Source organism: Chiloscyllium plagiosum, chromosome 3, assembly GCF_004010195.1.
Source record: "Chiloscyllium plagiosum isolate BGI_BamShark_2017 chromosome 3, ASM401019v2, whole genome shotgun sequence".
NCBI classification, from domain to species: Eukaryota; Metazoa; Chordata; class Chondrichthyes; order Orectolobiformes; family Hemiscylliidae; genus Chiloscyllium; species Chiloscyllium plagiosum.
The window spans coordinates 128,023,984-128,046,521 of NC_057712.1; the positions used below are offsets into that span (position 1 = coordinate 128,023,984).

The 22,538-nt window shown below is 41.1% G+C and overlaps 1 protein-coding gene across 4 annotated transcripts in view; it reads left to right on the forward strand.

The window, feature by feature from the left end:
• The window catches only part of LOC122548528 (serine/threonine-protein kinase MRCK alpha-like), a 493,614-nt gene that overhangs the window by 45,373 nt on the left and 425,703 nt on the right, over positions 1–22,538 (forward strand). The gene's annotated exons all lie outside the window — the stretch shown is intronic.

Sequence of the window (22,538 nt, forward strand, 5' to 3'; positions counted from 1 at the left end):
AGCATCGAAGGCTGAGGGGTGACCTTATAGAGGTTTACAAAATTATGAGGGGCATGGATAGGATAAATAGACAAAATCTTTGTCCTGGGATCGGGGCGTCCAGAGGGCATATGTTTAGGGTGAGAGGGGAAAGATATAAAAGAGACCTCAGGGGCAACTTCTTCACACAGAGGGTGGTACGTGTATGGAATGAGCTGCCAGAGGATGTGGTGGAGGCTGATATAATTGCAACATTTAAGAGGCATTTGGATGGGTATATGAATCGGAAGGGTTTGGAGGGATATGGGCCGGGTGCTGGCAGGTGGGACTAGATTGGGTTGGGATATCTGGTCGGCATGGACGAGTTGGACTGAAGGGTCTGTTTCCATGCTGTACGTCTCTGTTTCCATGCTGTACGTCTCTATGACTCTACCTAAGAGGCAATGATCAATACTTTCTCTTGATGCTCTGTTTTATTCAAGCTATCATCCTTTTAGTTCTTGCCATCTATCCCAAATGATCTGGTGCTGTTGTGATATAGGGAGTTGTGTGCCTTTCAAGGTTTGTGCTCATTTCAGACTCCAGGAATTTGGCACAAAACCTAGGCTAAAACTCCAGCGTAGTGCTGAGACAGCAGTTGCCAACTTTTGAATGTGTCAGTAAGTCAGTATCGGTTCTATTCCAAAGGAAGATGTGAAAGATTTGGTGGGTCGGTACTGAAGAAAAAAATGTATTCTGGCCAAATTGTATCCCTCAATTTACACCTATAACAGGTGATCTGGTCACTATCACATTTCATTTCTCTTTGTAACAGCTTGCTGTGTGCATTTGGCTCATTGATTTCCACAGTACAACTGTACAAGAGTTTTCATTGGCTGAGAGGTCAAGAAAGTTGTTACAAAATATAGATCTCTGTTAATGCCACACAGACTAAGTGAAGAGGCTTTTACCCTCTACCAATTCCTTGAGTCACCCTCATGTCCATGGAATTTGATCTCTGATCTTTGAGTCTGATCTTCAGCATCTGCAATCCTCACTTCTTCATGTCCATGGAGTTGGTTTTCCCATCCAGAGTAGAATCTGGATATGCTGCCAGAACACAATTATTTAAATTAAAGATTCATTGCATTTCACCTGCAGTTCAGAAATTTTCATTATGTCATTGACATTGCCAATTATAATTGCTTATGACCCCTGACATTGATGGTGGTGTTAAGGAAAACTTATTTTGTAACCTTGTGAAAGTCCTTGCTGTCATTCCAAACTAAAACCAGGTCATCCTTCTGGAGCACTTTAATTCAGGTGGATTTTGATGTCTGCTGGACAGACCACTAAGTTATTCAATCAGTGATGAACACTCTGTCATCACAAGGCCCCAAAGTCCAACAGGAAGAAAGTCGATACCTCTACCGTAGAGCAGCCTGACTGAAGAGAGGAATTCTGAGTGCAGCTCAAGGCTAATCTGGAAAATCTTCACATGTGCTACTAATTCTGACACATTACTGGGATCAGATAAAGTTGGCTGTGCTCGACTCCTTTATCCAGACCATCGTTTGATAAAACTGTTACTGAAATATGTGACCACCTGGAACAAAACTGAGCAGTTTCCATTACCTGCTGGGGCAACCTAAGGTTGCAAACCATGAAGGCAGCATTCCAGCCCCTCAGCTTCAATACCCGAGGATAAATATAGAAGTTAAAGGTATGAGATGGCATGATAAAGCTCGAGAACTCCAACAATGCTCTGACTTTGGAAGTTTTGTTAAAGCCTATTTATAGATCATTGAATGGACAAAATCTTCTTCCCTCTCAGGATGGTATTTCTCTTCTTAAGGATGACAGTGCCAAATGTCACTGTTCAAAATAACATTTTCATCGACTTCTCAACTATGAGTCCACAGTGGCAGCTGAAACTGACTGGGCCAAACCCCTGTGGATGAACCATTATTGATGGAAGACCTTAACAATCAAATTAGAAACAACAAATACTGCAGCTGATGGTTTTCCAGCAGAGGTCTTCAAAGCTGTTGGATTTTAAAACATCAGACTAGAAGACAGGAGAAGAATTAGGCCATTCAGACCATCATGTCTTCTCCGCTGTTTGATCATGGCTAATATGTTTTTTAACCCTGTTCTCCTGCTTTCTCCTCATAACCCTTAATCCCCTTACTAACCAAGACCTACCTATCACTGCCTTAAATGCGCTCAGTGACTTGGCCTTCACAACCCTCTGCAGCAATTCTATAGATTCAACACCCTCTGCCTGAAGAAATTCTTCCTCGCCACTTAAGGATCATCCCTTCACCCTGAGTCTGTGCCTCCAGGTCCTAGTCTCACCTACTAGTGGAAATATCTTCTCCACCGTGTCCAGCCCTGTCAGTATCTTGTAAGTTTCAATTAGATCCCCCTACCTCAGGCTTATAAACTGGACTGAGTACAGACCCAGAGACCTCAACCACTTCTCATATGATAAGCTCTTCATCCCCAGGATTATTCTTGTAAACCTCCTCTGGACTCCAGATGCTAGCACATTCTTCCTTAGGTATGGGGCCCAAAACTGCTCACAATATTCCAAATGCATTCTGACCAGAGCTTTACACAGCCTCAGCAATACATTTCTGCTTTTATTTTCTAGCCCATTTGAAATGAATGCCAACATTGCTTCCTAACCGACAGCCGAACTTGCAATTTAACCTTAAGAGAATCCTGATCTAGGACTCCCAAGTCCTTTCATGGTTCAGATTTCTGAAGCCTTTCCCTATTTAGAAAATATTCTTCCGAACAAAGTGCATAACCTCTCACCTTCCCATTATACTCATCTGCCAGCCTTTGTCCATACTCCAAGCCTGTCCATGTCCTCCTGCAGCCACCTAGCTTTCCCAACACACTACCTGTTTTGTATTTTACTTATATCAAGACATCATGCACTCATCTGATGGATTTGGGAGGAAAAGGGGAAGCACACAGACACATGACCTCAAATTCTCATAAACCGCATGTGGTGCTCACGCACACACACACAGAGTTGTAACCCAACTTCAAGAAGGCGACAAATCATGTTGTAGAAGCTATTGATATATTTCCCTTTCGTCTATAACAAGGGAAATCCTCTCTCATTTTCCAGAGTAGCCTATTTCCTTTGGCTGAGTAAATCTTCCAGAAATATGGTGTGGCTTTAGATCTTTCAGGTAAATCTTGAACATGTTTTCTTTATTGCAGGCAAACCAATCAAAAATTGATAACAACACCTGGAACTGTTCATTGAATGCATCAATCAGACCAGTTTATTTGGTTTAATAAATCTTGAACATGTTTTCTTTATTGCAGGCAAACCAATCAAAAATTGATAACAACACCTGGAACTGTTCATTGAATGCATCAATCAGACCAGTTTATTTGGTTTAATAAATCACAAGGTTCTGTAGATTGTGCTGCACAAACATGCAATTGCTTTGTGAAGATAAGGTTGCAATTGTCTTGAGTAGAAGAACTGAAACAGGTGACTTCAAAATATGGACACACCTCAAGTGAAGCTTGATTTTCATTCCTCCCTTACAATACTATTTTCCTGATTCAGTGGAAGGCTGTTTCATTATCCTAGTGTCCTCTTGAAGACAGTGTCACAAACATTCGAGCAAAACTGCAGCAAAATCAACTGTGGTGGACTGAGCACTGTAACTGAATGGATGAAAACTGTTTCTCTTGCCAGTTCCTGTTTTCTCAACCTTCAAGTGGCCAATGTTCAAACACAGGACAAAGAAAACATATCATAGACACTTAAAAGCAATCCTTGGCAGCATGTATCTTAATAACTGGAGGAACTGGCTACCAGTCCTCAAATGGTGACAACCTGTCAATCAACTGTATAATACTTTGAGTCACAACATCTTTATTATGAAGCTGAGCAAAGACAGAGAAGGAAAAAAAAGGAAGAAAACTCTGCAATAAAATATACACAAAGGACTGCAGATGCTGGAAAAACAGAGTGCTGGAAAACCACAGTTCTGACCAAAGGTCTCTGGACTTGAATCATTAACTCTGTTTTATCTCTTCAGATGCTGCTGTGTTTCTCCACCACACTCTGTTTTTAAGAAAATTCTGCATGTTTCCTGTATTTGAGACTTTCTGTCCCAACTGCCCAAAGATCTGCAGTTTGAGAATTAACAAAAATTTAATAGAAAATAGGAACAGGAATAGGCCATTCAATATGATCATGGCTGATCATCCTACTCAGGACCCAGCTCCCACGTTGGTCCTTTTGCCTTTGATCCCTTTAGCCCTAAGACCATTTTTTGAAAATATTCAATCTTTTTGGCCTCAATGACTTTCTGTGGCAGAGATTTCCACAGGTTCACCACTGAAAAATGTGTTGCTGGAAAAGCACAGCAGGTCAGGCAGCATCAAAGGAGCAGGAGAATCGACGTTTCGGGCATAAGCCCTTCTTCAGGTTCACCACTGCCTGGGTGAAGAAACCTCTCTTCCAGTCAGTCCTGGATTGCCTACCTTGTATCCTTAAGACTGTGACCTTTCGTTCTGGATTTCCTGGACTTTGGGAACAGCCTTTCTGTGTTTATGCTGTCTAGTTCTGTTAGAGTTTTGCAGTTTTCTGTGAGATCCCTCCCTTATTTTTCTAAACTCCAGTGAGTCTTCCTTCATATGTCAGTCCTGCCACCACAGGAATCAGTCTGGTAAATTTTAGTTGCACACTCTCTGTAGCCAGAATATCCTTCCTCAGATAAGGAGACCACAACTGCACAGAATAGTGTCTCACCAAGGCCCTATAGAGTTGCAGCAGGCCATACATGCTCCTGTACTCGAATCCTCTCGCTGTCAAGACCAAGATACTATTTTGCCGCTTTCACCCCTTGCTGCCCCTGCATTCTTTCTTTCAGCAACTGATGTATAAGGGTATCCAGGTCTCATTGTGCTTCCTATTTTCCCAATCTATTGCCATTCAGATAAAAATCTGCCTTCCTATTTTTGCTACCAAATGCCACCATATTATACTTCATCTGTCCACTCACGCAACTTGTCAATTAGCCTAACCATTCCTGATGAAGGGCTTATGCCCGAAACATTGATTTTCCTGCTCCTGGGATGCTGCCTAACCTGCTATGCTTTTTCAGTACCACACTTGACACAGTTACATGAAGACTCATGGCAGCAACTTGTGACCTGAATGATGTCTTTGAATTGAAGACAGCTAACAGTGAGAGAATACAAGATTTTTTTTTTCTTTTCTTTATAATAGTGGTGTGATTTCTTGTCATGCTTAAGAAATATACCTGTTTCTTTTATAAATTTTCCTTCCTCCTTTGCCCTTCAGACATTTTTGAGAGATCCTGTGTTTTTTCTGAGAATATCCTTTTCCTGGCCAGCTTTGTAGTTAAGTTATGGAGTTAACTTCTAATAGTTTGGTCTTGTGTATTTATTTTGAAGTGTGCTTGTGTTTAGCCTAGACTTGCTTGACCTCCATATATCTTTAAAGCTCTTAAGGATGCCTTTGAAGTTGTTTCATTATTCTTCAGCTGAGATGTTTGTAAAGAGGTTCCTTCATCTAGTCTGTTTCAATTCAATCCTTCTTGGAAACATTGAGAATAATATTTTTACACTTCTCAATTTGTATTGCTTAAAGCAGTTACCTTCAGATTAGTTTCATGGTTGGGGGGAGAGGTTAGTAGTTGCGAATGTGTGGTCTGCATATTTTCAGCTGAGTTGTATTAGAAGTTCGAGTTGTGATATTATTATTTTTATCTCTGAGGAAACATATCCAGATTGGAATTTTAGAACCACATCTTACATTTTGAATACAAGGAACACATTACTTATATAGGAATTTTGTTTATCGAAACGCTACTAAATGGCACTATGGCCAAATGTTACTTGGAAGAGCTTTCTCGTTAAAGTAATCAAGACCCAAGGCTTGTTTACTTATGGAGGAGTTTTTATAGTTCCTTTTAAATTTTTTACATTCTTGGTTTGAATAGTTTGTGGTTTTGGAAATTATGGATTCCTCTAGGAGTCATTGATGTACCTTTATGTGCAACTGCGTTATAGGTTGAGATTCAGTACCTGTGTAATAATAAGTTATAAGGCGGTTAACCCTGCACTCTTTGTGGACTCAGTTGCAAGAAAATTATCTTGTTCTCTCTCATTTTAAAAGCGTTTGGCCTTGCTGTAGATTTTTATTCATGAATATTGCTATTTTGCATTGGAAATACTAGATGAATTACATTTACTCGTGGTTATGATGCAAGGAATTTGTAATAACGTTTTGTGGCTTTGTGAACGTGTTGATACCAGTACATCATATCCATAATTACTCAGTAATTGTAGTGTGTTGATATATGTAATGCATTGTGGAGACATCAGAAATGTGTACAGCTGTTATTGACCACAGCTTGTCATATCCCCAAAACCATTCTTTCCATTACACAGTTTCTTTGCTGAATTTGCATTTTGTTCCATCTTGAGGTTACTCACACTATTTACCCCCACTTTCTCCATGTGTTCACCACTCATTCTGTAATTGAATTTTCTTGTTAAATTTCTAAATTATGTTTCTTCATGCCTTCTCTTGCTTTAAAGATGTGCATTCTAATAATTTTGAAAACTGTTGATGTCGCCTTGCTTGAAAGCTCAGTGGTAGCTTTGAGCAGGTGTGCTAAATATTGCTCATTGTTTTTATCCTGTCTGTACTTATTCAGTCAATGTTGAATGGTGAGTATAAGTCTTATAATTTGGATCTGAAATTCTAATTCTTATAGGACATCCTATCATAGAAAGAAAGATAGCAACTCTAAAACTTATTGCTTTAAGTAGCACAAATTTAATTTTACTAAGTTGAAAAAGGTGCAATATTTGTATGTCTTTTCTGTCTGGAAAGAACAGGGTTCTTTATGTTAATGGATGTTACATCTAATACACACAATAGTGTGAAACAGGTAGCTTCCCCCCTTGCTCAAATATTTGAGATACTTTCCCCTTCCAGGATAACCTGAGGTAATCTGGGCATCACTCAGGGCTAAAAGTGATGGTCTCGGGCCTGTTCTTGATTTTCCACAATTTACAATGAGAAAAATCTAATCAAGGTAGTCATTATTCCAAGGGATGGCTTTGATATGCCCAGTTTCAGCTTTGAATATCCTTTGCATATCCTTTGTGGAATGAGCCATCATTATTTATAAACTGAAGATCATGGCTGTCCATGGATTGGCCTTTTAATTTTCTCAGGAAGGGGCCAAGTTCGAAGAACTTCCTGTCCAGGTGATATTGGATTGCTGACACTGCAGAGTACGTTTACCTTGGCTGGGGTACATGATGATACTCAGGTAGATGAAGAATGAGGTGGGTGTGATCTCATAACCTTGTTTGACTCTGGCACGGATGTAAAGGATGGTAGTTTCAGATCTTCCACTCAGCGTAGTGGCAATATTATTGTTACACACAAGCCTTAAGAAAGTGACAAGCTTCAGTGACTTCACTGTAAGATTCTTGAGAACTTCCACCAGCAGTGCCTTTGTTGAGTCCTGGGGATCTAATAAAAGGATCACTCGATCAAAATGAGCTTACCTGCAGTTGGTTCAACTGTGCCGCTTGTCATTTTGTCTGCTAATGCAGATGCTTCTTAAATGTTGTGAGAGTACCTGCCTCCACAACCCTCTCGAGCAGCACATTCCATGCTACTACCCCCTCTGGGTGAAATAAAATTCTCTGATCCTGTCCAAACCACTTACTCTTCACCGTAAACATGTGCCCTCTGGTCTTAGACACAACTGTTCCTCCAGTTTGTGCTGTGATTCAATGGAGCACTACAGCATGCCAAGGACAGACAAGTGGGCATGTGAACAGGATGCTGTGTTAAAATGACTGTTTTTGGGAAGATCGGGATCATGCTTATACACAGTCCTGCTTGGCATATGCAAAGTGGTCACCCAGTTTGAGTTTGGTTTCTCCAATGTAGGCCACATTGGGTATAGCAAATACAATACATAAAATTGAAAGAGGTATAGGTGAAATGCTACTTTACCTGGAAAGACTGTTTAGGCTTGGATGGTGAACAGGGCGAAGGTGAAGGGACAGGTTTTGCACCTTCTGTGGTCACACGGAAGGTACTGGGGAAGCAGAGGTGGTGTTCATCGTTGATGAATGGACTACGGTATTGTGGGGAAGGGGAGAAGGCAATGATCCCTCCGAAATGCAGACAGGAGGAGCGAAGGGAAGATGTATTTGGTGGTGCCGTACTGCTGTAGTTGTCTGAAATGGCAGAGAATAATCCTTTGAATGTGGAGGCTGGTGGGATAAAAAGTGAGGACAAGGAGGACACGATCACGATATTGTGAGTGATAGGAAGGGGTAAGAGTGGACGCATGGGTGACAGGTCAGATTGAGGGCACAGTGGGCGGGAAACCACAGTTATGGAAGAAGCAAGCAACATCAGCAATGTTGTTTTGGAAGGTGGCATCATCGGAACAGAAGCGACGTAGGCGAAGGAACTGGGAGAATGGGATGGAGTCCTTGCAGGATGTGGGGTGTGAAGAGCTGTAGTGAAGGTAGCTGAGGGAGTCAATGGCTTTGTAGTAGATGGCAGTGGACAGTTTATTCCCTGGAATGTAGACAGAGAGGTCCAGGAAAGGAAGGGGAGTGTTCGAAATGGGCGATATGAAGTTATAGAGGGGTGGAAATTGGAGGCAAAATGAACACATTTTTCAAGGCCCTGGTGGCAGCATGAAATGGCATGTAAGCAGTGATTGATGTACTGAACAAAGAGTTATAGTTAAAGAATTATAGGTTTGTTCCACTAAAGAGGCAGGCATAACTCGGACCCATGTGGGTGCCCATAGCCACTACTTTGACTTTGTAGAAGTGAGTTGAATTAAAGGAGAAATTGTTTAGTGAGGGAACAAGGTCAGCCAGGCAGAGGGGAGTTGTGGTGGATGGGGAGAGTTCTGGCCTCTGGTCGGGGAAGAAGCCAAGAGCTGGAAAACCTTCCTGGTGGGGAATGGAGGTATAGAGGGATTGAAAATCCATGGTGAACAGGAGGCAGTTAAGGCCAGGGAATTGGAAAATGTCAATATAGTGGAGGGCATCAGCAGAATCGTGGATGTAGGTGGGCAGGGCCTTGACAAGTGGAGAGAAGATGGAATCAAGGTAGGAGGAGGTCAGCTCAGTGGGGCAGGATTAGGTTGATACAATGGGCCTGTGGATTTTGGGAAGGAGGTAGAAGTGGGCTATCTAGGGTTAGGAGACTATAAGATTGAGGGCAGTGGGAGGAAGATCGCTGGAGGTAATGAGATCGGTGACTGTCCTGAAAACAATGGCTTGATGTTCAGTATGGAGTCATGGTCCAGGGGCATAGGAATATGTTTCCACGAGTTGGTGATGAGCCTCCGTGAGGCAAAGATCTGTGCTCCAGACTACAACAGCAACACCCTTGTTGGTGGGTATGATAACAAAGTTAGGGTTCAACCTGAGAGAACAAAGTGTGGCAATTTCAGAAGGGGACAGTTTGAGGCGTGAGAGGAACTGAGAAACTGAGATGGCTGATGTCACGTCAGCAGTTTTCAGTGAAGAGATCGAGGGCAGGAGGGGAGGGATCCAAGTGGAGGGTGAAGGGATCAGTGGAACGGGCAGGAGGGGAGTTCTGGCCCAAAGAAGTGATCGCACAGGCAGTGGAAAACAGTTCAACATCATGGCGAGCTTAAAATTCATTAAGGTGGGGACGTAATGGAATGAAGCTGAGTCCTTTTGCCGAGGACAGTATGTTCAGCCTCAGAGAGGAAGGTCAGGAGGTATGGTGAAAACACGGAGTGACCTTGAGGACAGAAAGTGATGGCATGTGAGGACTGGAAAGGGATGGGTGTTAAAGGGATGGTCCACAGGACGGATGGTAGTTAGGGTCTAGACTACAGGCAGTTCTATTGTAACATGTCATAGAGTCATAGAGATGTACAGCATGAAAACAGACAGTTTAGTCCAAATCGTCCACGCCGACCAGATATCCCAACCGAATCTAGTCCCATTTGCCAGCACTTGGCCCATATTCCTCCAAATCCTTCCGATTCATATACCCATCCAAATGCCTTTTAAATGTTGCAATTATACCAGCCTCCATTTTGCCTCTGGTAGCTCATTCCATAGACGCACCACTCTCTGCGTGAAGAAGTTGCCCCTGAGATCTCTTTCCCTTCTCATCCTCAACCTGTGCCCTCTGGTTCTGGACTCCCCCCAGTGCAGGGAAAATTTATTTTTCCTATCTATTTATCTATCCATGCCCCTCATGAACTTATAAACCTCTATAAGGTCATCCATCAGCCTCCAATGCTCCAGGGAACACAGCCTCAGCTCAAATCCTGGCAACATCCTTGTAAATCTTTTATGAACCCTTTCAAGTTCACAACATCCTTCCAATAGGAAGGAGACCAGAATTGGAGGCAATATTCTAAAAGTGGCCTCACCAACATCCTGTACTGTGGCAACATGACCAACTCCTGTATTCAATGCTCTGAGCAATAAAGGAAAGCTTACCAAATACCTCCTTCACTATCCTATCTACCTGAGACTCTACTTTCAAGGAGTTATGAACCTGCACTCCAAGGTCTCTTTGTTTAGCAACATTCCCTAGGACCTTACCATTAAGTGTATAAGTTCTGCTAAGATTTGCTTTCCCAAAATGCAGGACCACACATTTATCTAAATTAAACTCCATCTGCCACTCCTCAGCCCATTGGCCCATCTGATCAAGATCCCGTTGTAATTTGAGGTAACTTTCTTTGCTGTCCACTACACCTCCAATTTTGGTGTCATCTGCAAACTTACTAACTACACTTCCTATGTTCATATCCAAATCATTTCAATGATTGGGTGAGTACGGAACACTGTTTCTAAAGTGCACCCTTTTGAAGTGTGTATTGGCTACAATGTGATTAGATTGCCAGCAGTATTGTGTGTATTGCACAATTTTTGTATAATGTGGAGTCACACAAGAAGGCAACGATTGTTTTTTGACAGAACTGCCTGTATCTTCTTTTGAGAGGGTTTGGCCTGGTCCATAACAATGGAAACAGAACTCTTCAGTCCAATTCGTCTGTACCAACCAGATATCCACAATTAATCTTGTCCCATTTGCCAACATTTGGCCCATATCCCTCTAAACCTTCCTATTCATATACCATCCAGATGCCTTTTAAATGTTGTAATTGTATCAGCCTCCATCACCACCCCTGGCAGTTCCATTCCATACATGCACCACCCTCTGCATGAAAATGTTAACTTTTAAATCTTTCTGGTCCCTTTTAAACCTTTCCCCTCTGACCTTAAACCTATGCCCTCGGGGAACAGACTTTGGCTATTCACCCTATCCATGTCCTTCATGATTTTATAAACTTCCATAAGGTCTCTCTATAGCTCAAACCCTCCAACCCTGGCAACATCCTTGCAAATCTTTTCTGAATAGCCAAGGTCAGCTGACTCTTGTCTGCACCAGCTCTCTAATTGCTTACCCAATCTCCAGTTCGGACTTTGTGTGTTTCGCCAGCCTCTTATCTGTATCTTTACACACTGCTTCTATTCAGTGATCGACTTCCTCTCTGAAATAATGCAATTGACTGTGCCTCTAACACCCTTCCAAATATTGTATTCCAGGTCTGAACACGCATTGTGGAAAAGGTTTTTTTTCTTACTTCACATTTGCTTTAGCAAATTGCATTAAGTTTGTTCTCAACCTTTTTTACAAATGGGAACAGTTCTTAACTGTATTCTCCATCCAGACCTCTCGTCACATTGGAAGCATATATCAGATGTCCTTTCAGCCGTCACTCCCAAGGACAACAGTCCCAATATCTCCAATCTGTCCTCGGCTGAAGTTTCTCATCCCTGGAGCCATTTTTGAAAATCTCTTGTGCGTTCTTTTCAATGTTTTCTTACAGACCTGATGTGATGTTCTCTATATTAGGGGATAATTTGCAAGTTGGACGATCGTTTTCTGGAATTTTCTTTCCTCTGGTGTATGCTCAAGCTTCCTCTTGTCTGTTCTATCCTCGTGCCTGTTTTATCCTCTGCCTTACTCCCACATTGACCTTCCTGTCCTCAGCCTTCTGTGCTGTGTCAATGATAAGAGTGGAGGACTTTAGGAATAGGACCATTACAGTCATTCACATTGAGTTTAACAGAATAAGATTTCAGATTATAATTGTTGATCAAACCTTTCGGAGACCAGCCAATGGTAACTCTGCTGTTTACATTTTTAGCTCCTCTGGACAAATTTCTTCACTTGTTTCATTGCCACCTTATTTTGCCTTGCACTATCCTCCCTTTTGAAATTTAATCCACCCTATTACAGTGCTTTCCTTTTGCTCTTTGCTCTTTTACTGCTTCCTCTGCCTTGGTACTTGCTTTAAACCTGTTACATCTGTAACTGTTTCTAGTTTTGATTGTCTTGACATATTAGCTTTGTTTCTTTCTCTATAGATACTGCCAGACCTGTAGAGTGTTTTTGTATTTTCTTTTGTAACCTCGGAATTTTTGGCCCTTCTTGGAGTATGCAGACGACCGAGAATCATAACACAGATTTTATTTCCATGGCTGGGTTCAAGTTCAAATGCAGTAAAAATGGATTTTGTTTTGATTCTTTTGAGCATATCTGGAGGCATGACGTCATTAAGGTGTGCCAGGAGGTCCGTCAGCCCATCAAGTCCATTCATTCTGTAGAGTAGTCCAGTCAGTTCTATTCCCCATTATATCTTCAATATCCTCCTATTGGTGTATTTCTGACAAGTTCCCATACAATTTCCTATCTTAAATTTATTAATTGACTCTGCTTGTGCCACCTTTGTGGGCAGCAGATCATTATTGTTCATAGTGTTTTAAAGAAAAAATATGTCCTATATCCTACTACAGTGGGTCCAAAAAATTTAAATCTGATGGAAACAGTTTTTCTTTGTCTATCCTTGACCAAACCTGTCTTAATCTCTTTTGCTCTGGAGAGAAAAACCTCAGCTTCTCTCTTCCTTATCCTTTTTACTGAAATTCCTCATCTCTGGATGTATCTTTTATCCTTTCTATTATACTATTGAGTGGAGTCTTTGTTTATTGGTAGGAACCAGACAAATGTACACCCTGCCTAGATAGCTAGGGCTTTAAAAACAATTGAGGGTCATTCTAGTAGAAACTATAGATGCAAATGATAAGTTCCTTATGCTTGTTGTACTTCATGGCAAATAGTTAGACCAGAGTTTATATTTTGCTGCAGTGGCTTCTCATTAGGATGATTAGTTGATACCTTCAAATTGATACCACAAGTGAGGCCAAACATTAAATGCTGGAGGTTAACATGTCATCTGTTTTTCTTGCCAATAATGGTATGGGAACCTTTTTTCAATTTTGGATCAGGAATTGTTGACATGAATATCAGGCCCAGAGTTAGGTTGTAATAGGTGCTAACAAGTTTTACTTATTAACTGGCTTACCTAAAGGCACGTGAGGTTTGATGTCCTTAAGACATGATCCTTTCTTCCTTCAAAGTAAGCAAGCCAAAATCAGAAGATATTTCACTTCTTGCTACATTTTGAAGATTTAACCTTAATTTTGTAAATAAATGCAACTGAGAATGTGTATAGGGTATAAGAAGGCAGGGAAAGAGTTAAGTTCTGAGTTTTGTGAAGCAAGAGGTTCAGCTGAGCGTAACTCAAATCAGGTAAGAATTTTATAGCGAACAATGAGGTGCTGGAGGCAAAGGTAATGGGTTAACAAGGTGGAAAAACAGTCAATATATAAAGCCATTTAACAGTATTGGAAGCATTCAGTATGCAAGGCTAGCTAACAAGGGGAAAAGCATCCATTGTATGAATCCAGTTAACATGGTTAAGAACATTCATTGTATAACAGTAAAGGGCTTGGTCTCTGCCATTGATACTCATTGATTGTAACAGTCACCCAATTAATATGTATGTTGCCTCATCTGAATGCTTCTCCCTCTAAAATGACTATATAGTTCATTGAGAAATTGCTGTTCCAGAGAAGACCATGAACTCATGTCTTTGTGCACATGAGCAATTATTCATCTCTCCCCCCATGGCCCAGAATAAATGTGAAGCAGGTGAAACTCTACATTATCTCTGAGAGTTTTGCTTTGACTGGAGGGGTGGTGAGGAGAACGGGATGACACAACAATAGAGTCACAGAGATGTACAACATGGAAACAGACCCTTCGGTCCAACTCGTCCATGCCGACCAGATATCACAACCTAATCTAATCCCACCTGCCAGCACCCGGCCCATATCCCTACAAACCCGTCCTATTCATATACCCATCCAAATGCCTCTTAAATGTTGCAATTGTACCAGCCTCCACCACATTCTCTGGCAGCTCATTCCATACACGTACCACCCTCTGTGTGAAAAGGTTGCCCCTTAGGTCCCTTTTATATCTTTCCCCTCTCACCCTAAACCTATGCCCTCTAGTTCTGGACTCACCGACCCCAGGGAAAAGACTTTGCCATTTACCCTATCCATGCCCCTCATAATTTTGTAAACCTCTATAAGGTCACCCCTCAGCCTCCAATGCTCCAGGGAAAACAGCCCCAGCCTGTTCAGCCTCTCTTTATAGCTCAAATCCTCCAACCCTGGCAATATCCTTGTAAATCTTTTCTGAACCCTTTCAAGTTTCACAATATTTTTCCGATAGGAAGGAGACTAGAATTGCACACAGTATTCCAACAGTGGCCAGCACAGCTGCAACATGACCTCCCAACTCCTGTACTTAATACCCTGACAAATAAAAGGAAAGCATTCCAAACGCCGCCTTCACTATCCTATCTACCTGCGACTCCACTTTTAAGGAGCTATAAACCAGCACTCCAAGGTCTCTTTGTTCAGCAACACTCCCTAGGACCTTACCAGTATATAAGTCCCGCTAAGATTTGCTTTCCCAAAATGCAGCACCTCACATTTATCTAAATTAAACTCCATCTGCCACTTCTCAGCCCACTGGCCCATCTGGTCCAGATCCTGTTGTAATCTGAGATAACCCTCTTCACTGTCCACTACACCTCCAATTTTGGTGTCATCTGCAAACTTACTAACTGTACCTCTTATGCTTGCATCTGAATCATTTATGTAAATGACAAAAAGTAGTGGACCCAGCACTGATCCTAGTGGCACTCCACTGGTCACAGGCCTCCAGTGTGAAAAACAACCCTCCACCACCACCCTCTGTCTTCTATTTTTGAGCAAGTTCTGTATCCAAATGGCTAGTTCTCCCTGTATTCCGTGAGATCTAACCTTGCTAATCAGTCACCCATGGGGAACCTTGTCGAATGCCTTACTGAAGTCCATATCTATTGCTCTGCCCTCATCAATCCTCTTTGTTCCTTCTTCAAAAAAATCAATCAAGTTTGTGAGACATGATTTCCCACGCACAAAGCCATGTTGACTATCCCTAATCAGTCCTTGCCTTTCCAAATACATGTAAATCTTGTCCCTCAGTATTCCCTCCAACAACTTGCCCACCACCGAGGTCAAGCTCACTGGTCTATAGTTCCCTGGCTTGTCCTTACCACCCTTCTTAAACAGTGGCACCACTGTTTAGCCAACCTCCAGTCTTCCGGCACCTCACCTGTGACTATCGATGATACAACTATCTCAGCAAGAGGCCCAGCAATCACTTCCCACAGAGTTCTCGGGTACACCTGGTCAGGTCCTGGGGATTTATCCACCTTTATGTGTTTCAAGACATCCAGCATTTCTTCCTTTGTAATATGGACATTTTGCAAGGTGTCACCATCTATTTCCCTACAGTCTATATCTTCCATATCCTTTTTCCACAGTAAATACTGATGCAAAATACTCGTTTAATGTCTCCCCATTTTCTGCGGCTCCACACAAAGTCCGCCTTGCTGATCTTTGAGGGGCCCTATTCTCTCCCTAGTTACCCTTTTGTCCTTAATGTATTTGTAAAACCTCTTTGGATTCTCCTTAATTCTATTTGCCAAAGCTATCTCATGTCCCCTTTTTGCCCTCCTGATTTCCCTCTTACGTATGCTCCGATTGCTTTTATACTCTTCTAAGGATTTACTCGATCTATCTTGTCTGTACCTTACATAGGCTTTCTTCTTTTTCTTAACCAAACCCCCAATTTCTTTTGTCATCCAGCATTCCCTATACATACCAGCCTTTCCTTTCACCCTGACAGGAATATACTTTCTCTGGATTCTCGTTATCTCATTTCTGAAGGCTTCCCATTTTCCAGCCATCCCTTACCTGCGAACATCTACCCCCAATCAGCTTTTGAAAGTTCTTGCCTATTACCGTCAAAATTGGCCTTTCTCCAATTTAGAACTTCAACTTTTAGATCTGGTCTATTTTTTCATCATTATTTTAAATCTAATAGAATTATGGTCGCTGGCCCCAAAGTGCTCCCCCACTGACACCTCAGTCACCTGCCCTGCCTTATTTCCCAAGAGTAGGTCAAGTTTTGCACCTTCTCTCGTAGGTACATCCACATACTGAATCAGAAATTGTCTTGTACACACTTAATAAATTCCTCTCCATCTAAATCCTCAACACTATGGCAGTCCCAGTCTATGTTTGGAAAGTTAAAATCCTCTACCATAACCACCCTATTATTCTTACAGATAACTGAGATCTCCTTACAAGTTTGTTTCTCAATTTCCCTCTGACTATTAGGAGGTCTATAATACAATCCCAATAAGGTGATCATCCCTTCCTTATTTTTTAAGGAAGGAAACAAGATCCTTCCTTCCTCCAAGTTACAGCAAGGGGGTCATGTGGCACCAAGCCCTGGCAACCTGGCAGATGACTGAATTCTGCTAAATTTTATTCTTGTTTTCTGGTTCATCTTGTTTGAATTTTAGGATATGGTCAATTTTTCACATGGATCAAGTCTGAATACCAAGATCTACTCGTTCTCCAGCTTGAGGTCAACGCCAATTAACGGAGGCATGAATTTCAGTTTTGAACAAGGCCCAAATGGTCCATCAAGACAATACATTTGGCACTTGTGATCCATCAGAAGTGAACATGGGAACATTAAAGGATAGAGCTGAAAATGTGTTGCTGGAAAAGCGCAGCAGGTCAGGCAGCATCCAGGGAACAGGAGAATCGACGTTTCGGGCATAAGCCCTTCTTCGTTCCTGAAGAAGGGCTTATGCCCGAAACGTCGATTCTCCTGTTCCCTGGATGCTGCCTGACCTGCTGCGCTTTTCCAGCAACACATTTTCAGCTCAACATTAAAGGATAGCCTGTTTAATTCAGTATCACTGCTACAACAGGTTAATTGTTAATCCCTTATGTTCAAGCATTCTTCAAAGATGGACATTGTAAATAATTAAATTTCAAATGAGAAATTGGTGCAGATGATTCTGGTATGCTAACAGACTCAAATGAGATGGTCCACATATTTTCATTGTCCATGTTGGGTAAAAAATGTACTTTTTTTAACAACTGTCCTGTTGAGGACTGCAGCCAACTCTGTTCAAAACACTGATAGTCCAAGGACAAACCATTTATAGCAGGAGAGCTGCTGAAGTGAAGACTCATGACTTTGGAATCTGCTGTTTAATGGCAACCCACAAATCAAAATGCTTCAGGAATATTTCATATATTTATAAAATATAAATGGTTTTCTACTTTTATCCTTGCACATTACACATAATATATCTTCAATGCTGATTAATTGGCTATTTTTTAACCTGTGGAAGTCTGTTTTCACTTTTGCCAGTGTTGCCTGAATTCTGTGACCCTTTAAGGCTCATAAATGAACTCTGTATAAAGAAAGTACAATTGAACGTCTGTCTAGTCTTTCCCCTTTTTTTAAATGCATATGCAGAACTCGTATGGACCATTATTGCAATCTATTTGAATTGCTCCCAAATCGTGTTTCTGCCCATGTTTAGGGAACCAACTATCTATCAACAATTCTTCATGATGACACTGTTTTTTTTCATCTGGGTGGAAGTGAGATATTATATTGGCTAATAGTTCATACTTGACTTATGAGCCTTATCCTCATCTGTCACATTCTCTGATGGTGAGGACATTGGTCGTGGCTGGGAAAGGTGGTGGCGTGTTATTAGATGGAGCTGTTCTCTCTCGTTGTTTAGAAAATCTTGATACCATTTTTCTTAAGTCATTTTGGTCATGATTGGAATGACCATGATCTGCTTTCCATGTGCTTATGTTAATAGCATTGATCTTCATAGAGGTTTTGAGATTCACTTTGAAATGTTTTCACTGGTCCCCGTATGAATGGGCTTTTGGCTTAGTTCTGAGTGGTATATCTATTTGTGATGTGTTAACTCAAACATTGCAATCGCATATTCAATACACTTTAACTCATATGAGATAATCATCTCCTCCTTTCTTTGGAATGGTGATATGTTTTGTTACTATCCCAGTAGAAGCCAATAACCTTTTAAAAGTAATTTAATTCTCAATGACTGATTTAAAACATCATGCAACAATGTTTCAGGATTTAAGACATGTAACAAACAAAATAAAATCCACATTACCAATACTCAAAGTTGCAGAGATGACATCCCAAATTAGAGTTTTAAGGGATGTGTAGGTTTGGTGCATTAGTCAGGGGTAAATGTAGAGTAATTGGATAGGGGAATGGTTCTGGATGGTTAATCTTCAGAGGGTAGGTGTGGACTTGTTAGGCCAAATGGCCTGTTTCCACACTGTGTGGATTCTATGATTCTGAGAATATGGTCTGTGGCTTGGAGGGGAACTTGACAATGACAGTGTACTAATCAGCATGTCTTTATGTGCGGATGCTCGTGTTTTTGTTTTGTCCTTTCCACTTGATTCCCAATACCTTTTTAAGCCAGTAAGTTGTCCAAGCTTCAACACAGTAGCGAAGCATGGAAACAACTACCCCCAATATACCTTTTTTAGCACCTTGTTTTGGTCCTACAATTTTCAAACTCAAGTGCATATTTTACTGTTGACTGAGCGAACGTTTTGGAGTTTGAGGTGTGCCTCTTCTTCAGTGTCAGCTTTTAGGAATTAATACCTTCCAAGATCTGAGGAGTGAGGGACATTTTACAATGCTTTCCCATTGATGGCATTGGTTTTTGAACAGGCATTAATATCGTTGTTGCTGCTTCCAAAAACAGTTTGATTCGCTGATTTGAAGATTTCAGGAAATCAAAGATTCCCTTTATATTTTTGCTGAAGTTGTCAAGTTGTGAAGATCATGGTAGTTGTTTCTCTGGCAGATCAGATGTTAAGCTGGAAATCGGTAAGAATGGACCTTTGTAATTTGCAAGAGGCAGTCAAGGAGTAATATAGAGAGGTCTTTTTCAGTTGAGAGCAAAGCCACAGTATTTGCTACAGTTTGACTTGTCTCTTTATTTGAAGGCTATGAAGTCTCAGTATTTCTGAAGTAACTTGAATTTCTTCAGTTTGTGTAGCTGAGGAATTATTGCACCTCCTCCAGGTTTCTGGGATATTGACATGATAGAAGCTTTGTTTTTGTCATTTCTTGGCAGCAGTTATCACTTGAAGGATTGGATCATTATCTAGGTCTCTTTTGGGAGGCTTCCCAGGAGCTACACGTCCAACTTGGAGTTCCGACTAAGTAATTCCATAAAGTGTTTTTCCAGTGAATATCAATCCTGGCATATCTTTGAGGAGAGTCTTCCAATTTTGGGTCTTATTGGTGTGTCTCTGAGTGTTGAGACTGCTTAAACCTCTTCGATTATCCTAAAGGATGTGTATCATGCATGCTAATGGTAAATCAAAATTTTCCAACCTTATCCTAGCACCATTTTATTCTTAACATGATAGATGGTTCTTTGAATTAAGACTTTGGCTGCCTAGTGGGTGAGCTTTTCTGTAGAGTTTGCATTATGTTGTCAGATTTGGTATTCTAACTGTTAATAGTTAACAAGTTTTCATATTTCTTCAAAACAATTAACAAAATTGTCCTGGTGTCTTTTAGTGGTGTGCCTGACCATTTCTTAGCATGTATGGGTGATGACAGATTTAAATGATGGCCATTCACCTTGGGCATTGAGTGTGACTCTCTCCTCCAATAGTTTGGGGTTGATTATGAAATTACTTGCTTTGTGTTGTTTGATAGACCAGAAACGTCAAACGTTTTCCATACCACCTGTGGCTGTCAATTCAAATGCCTTTAAAATTTAAGTAAGAATGCCAAAGACTTCTCTTGTTAAGTAGTGTTTTTGACATGACACATTTGGATCTGTTAAATTATGTATTACCAGAAAGGGTGGTAAATATGGATTTAGTTGAGTTGAATAAAATTGTTATCAATAAGGCCAGACCCCCTCAAAATGCATTAAGAAGGTAGCCCAGACCCTAACTTTTATTTTTTTTGAAGGTGGATGTAAAGTGGATAGTCCAGGAATGGTGCAGCTGGCCAAACCGTTCAGCTTCAAGCAAAACCGAATGTATTTACACACTACACGAACAAAAGAAAACAGAATTTGTAACTTAACTATTTGAAAACCCAACCAACTCAAAATCACAATTTAACAAAGCTGTTCCAATTCCTGCAACATCCCATAAATACACCCCTTGGCAAAATGTAAATTCAAACACAGGTTCTTACAGGCAGGAGAGATTTCGGAGAGAAAGTTCAGGCAAGACGTTTGTTGAAGCATGGATCCTCTTTAATTGTAGCTGTTTCTCTGCTACCAGTAACTTCTGACTGCATGCTAAAACTAAACCAAATTAGAAAAAACCTGAACTGGGAGTCTGGCCACTCCCCTTTCATTATCCAACTGTTCTAATAAAAGCCTAAAAGCCTCCTCTGATTGTTGACTTTATGCAGTGTCTCTTAGTCATTTTGACACCATTGACTTTACAACCCCTGTTGAAAACAAAACCAAGGATTACATAACCGTGTTAAATGGGCAGCATCGTCACAAAATACATTCCCTAAAAAGGAACCTATGTGTGATTCTGGAAGCGGTACAATGATGATACTTCTTGGTGATTCAATATCAGGGTTTGGGGAACCACAGTTTTTGGCTAAACACCATTAGCAACTGTATAAGGATCATTTCAAACGTGTACACCTCCATCCCCTATACACTAAATAGGATTTTATGGTCATGAACACCCTATTACAGAAAATAAAATACTTCAAGATGTTTTACAAACATCCAAGATGAAACCCAGTTATAAGTGATGATTGCACAAAGTTCAGCACCATTTGCCACTCCTTAGATGCTGAAACAACCCGTGTCCAAAGGTAGCAAGGCCTAGACAATGTCCAGGTTTGGGCTGATAAATCGCAAGTTTCTCTCGTGCAGTGCAAGTGTCAGGCAATGGCCTCCTCGAACAAAACATAATTTATCTCTTTCCCTGGCATTCATTGGCATTGCCATCACTGAATCCCCTACTATCCACATTTGGGGGTTTTCTATTGGCCATAAACTGAATGGGACTAGACATGCAATAGGAATATTCAACACTGGATTAGAAAGAAAAGAATGACTTTTAACAGATGCAATAGGAGAAACTCAATGGAGACCCTAGTGGAGTACAGAAAGTACAGCGGGGCGCTTAAGAAAATAATTGGGAGAGCAAAGAAGGTGCATGAAAAAATGCTGGCAAGTAAAATTAGGGGTATATCCAAGATATTATCAACAAGGGACAAAAGATAATGAGGAAAAGAGGACAATCTTTGTATTGTGCTGGAGGACATTGGTAGTGTGTTAAATAAGTACTTTTAGTTTATCTTCACTTTGGAGAAGGAGGGTGTAGGCAGAGAATTTGGGTAGTGGGGTCGAGAGGCTCTTGAGCAAAGTGACACGGAGTGAGAAGGTTTTGAAAGTTATGGGGAGTTTAAAAGTGGGCAAATTCCTAGGTCCGGATGAACTTTGTCCTGGGCTGCTTTGAGAGGGGCTTTGACCCAAATTTTTAATTCCTCCATGGCCACAAGACTGAAGGACAGCAAATATTCCACTTTTCAAGGAGGAAAGTAAATGTAAACCAGGGAATCATAGACCAGCGAGTTTCATGTTGCTTGGAGGGAAACTATTGGAGAAAGTATTGAAGGAGGCAATTAATCTCCACTTGGAGAGGCAATGTTTGATCAGAGCTAGTCAGCATGGCTTTGTCAGAGAGAGGTCATGCCTATCAAATTTGATTGAGTTTTTCTAGAAGGTGACCAAGCGTGTAGATGAGGCTAGCACAGTTGATGTATATTTTAACAAAACCTTTGACAAGGTCCCACATGGGAGACTTGGGATCTAAGGTAAGATGTCAAGTTGGGTTCAAAATTGTCAGAGACAGAGAATGATGAAGAAGGTTGTTTGTGTGACTGGAGACTGATGTCCAGTGTATATCGCAGGGATCAGTGCTAGGTCTCTTCTTATTCGTGGTATATATAAATGATATATAAGAGAATGTAGTGGAGCTGATAATTACATTTGCAGTTGACATGAAGATTGGCCGGGTGGTTAACAGTGAGGAAGGAGGTCTTAGGTTCCAGAAGGATAAAGACGGATTGGTCAGATGGGTAGATAAGTGGCAGTTGGAATTTAACCAGCTAGGTATGAAGTAAT